This window comes from Palaemon carinicauda, chromosome 32, assembly GCF_036898095.1.
Source record: "Palaemon carinicauda isolate YSFRI2023 chromosome 32, ASM3689809v2, whole genome shotgun sequence".
NCBI lineage: Eukaryota > Metazoa > Arthropoda > Malacostraca > Decapoda > Palaemonidae > Palaemon > Palaemon carinicauda.
In genome coordinates this window covers 49,606,633-49,611,632 of record NC_090756.1, presented here as the reverse complement: position 1 = coordinate 49,611,632, position 5,000 = coordinate 49,606,633, and positions in this window count along the sequence as shown.

Below are 5,000 nucleotides of genomic sequence, written 5' to 3'. Positions count from 1 at the left end.
CCTTGTGTAATTCTTCTTGTGAAATAAATTAAACGCTGACAATTACTACAGCCAATTGATGTTTGTACAGATTTATATCGTGATAGTGATTGCTAGAAACGGTGGTAGGTACGATGGGTCGTTTGCGACCCCGAGTGTCAAAAAAAAACAGGTTTTTTCTCACGTGACTCACCCCCGTGACTGAATTTGTGGGTGATCGACCTGCAGGAGGTGTCTCCCCTACACGCTCTAGTAGTGTCCAGATGTGCATTGCTGTAGCTGTACTCCTTCCCCGATTTCTGAGACGCGTCGGGGTCGAGCGCGACCGAGTTTACCCTTCTATGGTAGTTTGCATAATTATCAAAGTTATTACGTATTATGAAATTGTCGTAGAATGGTGCAACTTGTATAGGTTATCAGTTGTGGAAAGTCTTGGTGGATTGTTTGGCTACCATGTGCATGATTTTTTTTTAGTTAAAATGTCGTTCATCACCACAAGGACCATTTTACCGCGAGTGCCCCTTTTTCATTTTTTTTTTTCATTTTTTTTTGCCAAGTCATTTTTCCGTAAGATATTGCCAAATAGTGTCGTAAAACTTTTGCTTGTTTAGTGTTGGAAAGTGTGTCTAGATGATCTGGCTACCCATGCATGACTCTGTTTTTGTCAGATACGACGTAGTTATTGGTATATTGGGTATTTAACTGTGGTTACCAATTTCTGTTTTTTTCAATATTTGTAAAAATTACTACGTAGTAAGGAATTGCCGTATATTATTCATTTTTTTTCATGTTTATGTGTTAGAAAGTGTGCCTTGATGGTTGGGGCTAACACGTGCATGTCTTTTTTTTTATCTGAGATGCCGTATATTAGAATGTCGGGCATTTTACCGCGAGTGTCCCTTTTTCATTTTTTTTCATTTTTTTTGCCAAGTCATTTTTCCGTAAGATATTATGAAATAGTGTCGTAAAACTTTTGCTTTTTAGTGTTGGAAAGTGTGTCTAGATGATCTGGCTACCCATGCGTGATTTTGTTTTTGTCAGATACGACGTAGTTATTGGTATATTGGGTATTTAACTGCGGTTGCCAATTTCTGTTTTTTTTTCAATATTTGTAAAAATTTACTACGTAGTAAGGAATTGCCGTATATTATTGATTTTTTTTTCATGTTTATGTGTTAGAAAGTGTGCCTTTATGGTTGTGCTAACACGTGCATGTCTTTTTTTTTTTTATCTGAGATGCCGTATATTAGAATGTTGGGCATTTTTCCGCGAGTGCCCCCTTTTTATTTGTTTTGCATTTTTTTTGGTTAGTCATGTTACCGTAAGGAATTGGCAAGTAGTGTCGCAAAACTTATACTTTAATAGTGTTGGAAAGTGTTTCTAGATGATCTGGCTACCCATGCCTATTTTTTTTTAGCCAGATATGGCGTATATATAAGTATGTGTTCGATTTTCCTGTGATTGCCATTTTTTCGTTTTTTCCCATTTCTTTCAAAAATTACTACGTACTGAGGAACTATCAGAGAGTAATATTTAATTTATATGTTTATTTGTCGGAAAATGTGCCTTGATGGTTTGCCTAGCACGTGGCTGAAATTTATTTTTTCTGAAAAGCCGTATATTAGAATGGCCATTTTTCCACGAGTGCCCCTTTTTATTTGTTTTGCATTTTTTTGCTTAGTCATGTTACCGTAAGGAATTGGCAAGTAGTGTCGCAAAACTTATAATTTATAGTGTTGGAAAGTGTTTCTAGATGATCTGGCTACCCATGCCTATCTTCTCTTTTTAGCCAGATATGGCGTATATATAGGTATGTGTTCGATTTTCCTGTGATTGCCATTTTTTCGTTTTTTCCCATTTCTTTCAAAATTACTACGTACTAGGAACTATCACAGAGTAATTATTCATTTAGATGTTTATTTGTCGGAAAATGTGCCTTGATGGTTTGCCTAGCACGTGGCTGAATTTTTTTTTCTGAAATGCCGTATATTAGAATGTTAGCCATTTTTCCGCGAGTGCCCCTTTTTATTTGTTTTGCAATTTTTTGCTTAGTCATGTTACCGTAAGGAATTGGCAAGTAGTGTCGCAAAACTTATATTTTTATAGTGTTGGAAAGTGTTTCTAGATGATCTGGCTACCCATGCCTATCTTTTTTTTAGCCAGATATGGCGTATTTATAGGTATGTGTTCGGTTTTCCGGTGATTGCCATTTTTTCGTTTTTTCCCAATTCTTCCAAAATTACTACGTACTAAGGAACTATCACAGAGTAATGATTCCTCTAGATGTTTATTTGTCGGAAAATTTTGTTTACTTTTTTTTTTATTGAATATCATCAAATTTTTTTAGCTAAAATATTATATTGTTTTACATTTTTTTTTTTCGATTTTATATCCCTTCAAAAAAATTTTTTGGGTCAGAATTTTAATTTTATAGTCGTAAAATAATCGACAATTATCCAGCAACCCACCATACAATTTTTATGCATATCCAATAATAATTAGATTAGTAAATAACACCTTGAAATTGACATACCCTTCCTACATTTCAAGTGGCAGATTAGGGAGTCTGAGTCAGTGTGGTTGGCGGCCATTTTGTGGACATATCCGAAGCGTAAGCTGCCCTATCTATATATATTCTTGTTCCCTATAGAATTTGTGATATTTTGGTATATTTATACCTGCATAAATATCATAATATATATTAAATATATGTATTTTTTTACGAAATTTCTAAGTACTCAAAAAATTACCTTTAGATATGGCCCCTGATATAAATGTAATTTACAAAATAATGAAGATTTTTTTACATATTTCTATTTTAGGATAACATATGTTTATTCCCTAAAAAAATTAGCCACTTCCTATTTCATTTGGGTACCCAAAAAAATTCATGAAATTTGGACAAATTTTTTGGGCCAAAAAAAGTTATCCTTTTTTTCTCATTTCAGATCTTCACCTCCATGGCCCTGACTTCATCCAAAATACATCAAGATGTGTCCTAAACATTCAAGAATCAATTCCTAAAAGGATTTGTGTATATATGTATAAACTTTTTTTTATGAATTTTTTGTCAGGTCTTTTTTTTCTTCTTAATTTTTTTTTAAATATTTATAATAAATAGTTTTTTCCGCAGATGAGTAGTATTTATCTTTACAAGTTGTTTTAAGCATTCATTGAAGTTTTTTTTTGGCAAAAGAAAAAAGGAGGTTACTGCAAAAACTGATTTTTCAAGAATTTTTTTTTGGCGTCGGGGTCGTTCACGTCCGAGTATACCCTTAAAGGGGTGTCCGAGGAGCGTACCTATCCAGGGTTAAAACAAGCTCTTGAATGATCAATTGCTATAATTTCGTGAGATATTGAAGTGAATCTATTACTCTGCGTTAGCCCTATCTCTCTCTCTCTCACTCTCTCTCTCACTCTCTCTCTCTCTCTCTCTCATCTCTCTCTCTCTCCCTCTCTCTCTCTCTCTCTCTCTCAGCTGGAATGGAAAAAAATAGCAACTTCCAACTACAAATAGGAATTATATTCATCCAAGTCTGAGAGAGAGAGAGAGAGAGAGAGAGAGAGGAGAGAGAGAGAGAGAGAGAGAGAGGGGGGGGGGGATAAGACAAGCGACTCATTGTCGTTTTCATACAGATAAGAAAAAGCGTTTATTGTCTCACCAACGACATAATCTCTTTGTGTGAGAAGACTTCCATTATTATCCACTAGCGGATCCAGGGTGGGGGTCGTAACCCCCCCCCCCCCTTTTTTTTTTAAGATACATAGTTTGACTGTTGAAATTGGGATTTTCAAACAAAAAATACCTTGTTAAACTTGTGATTTTCAAGGATAAAAATTTGACTGTTTATCTCGTCATATTGGTGAAAGATATTTATTTTGTCAGTTATTTTTATTTTCAGATTTCATTCTTTAAATACGTTATTTTGTTTTTTTACAGTGTTGTTGCCCAAAAGTCAAAAACTATTATGATTCAACATTTGAAAGTAAATCTTTGATAGTCACGAGCATTAGTGTTTAATCCAATTGAATCACAAATATCTAGTGTCGGGTCAATATGAACTCTAATCGCCTTCAATGGACAAGTGATTCGAGTTTATTTTCTTATTGTATTAACTCATACACAGGTGTTTTAAAGAAAAAATCCTCTTATGCCTTTATTCTCGACCCATATTCTCTCTTTCTCTCTCTCTCTCTCTCTCTCTCTCTCTCTCTCTCTCTCTCTCTCTCTCTCTCTCTCTCTCTCTCTCTCTCTCTCTCACACACACACACACTGACACACACACACCCAGGTGGTAAATATTCATTATACATGAGCTGGAGATAAAAGAGATTGTGTTTCCAATATAAATCAAGTTTGAAAAAGTTGAGAGACAAATCGATGAGTTAAGAATTGCTGTTGGTCGATAGTTGAACGGAAGGATGCAGGCACTCCTATGATTATAGATATAACTCAAGAAGGAGTCAGTTGATGAGGTTTCCCGGGAATGTATAGTCGTGTATTAAAAGTAATTGTAGAGATTACTGCTGAAATGTTTTATTTATATCATCGGGATGCTCTTATTACATAATGCATATTCACCTTATAAATGCAATTATAAGGAGAAAAGAGTTTCAGATACATGAAAAATCGCTCTAAAATAGCTTAAAATTGCGGACTCCCAGCTGCTTTGGTTAGGTTTTCTGAAACCCCCCTTTTTGAACTTGCTAGATCCGCGCTTGGGCAGAATACGACCATTATTGTAACCTAATACTGTAGTGGCAAAGGTGGTATTGATATACTGCAAGTACTTCGAGAAGTCCTATCTTGTATCCAGTCGCGTTTGTCCTCAGAGAAAATGTCCTATGTTGTATCAGTGTAATACCCATATTTGATTGTTAATAATTTGTGTTCTAGATTAATTTTATGTGAAGGGGCCATGAGGATTTTTAGGGCCCTTTTCAGGCAGACGATTAAACATTAATTACACTCACAAGAAGAACTACATATTTAAAGAAAGGAGATTTTAAGACAAAATAGG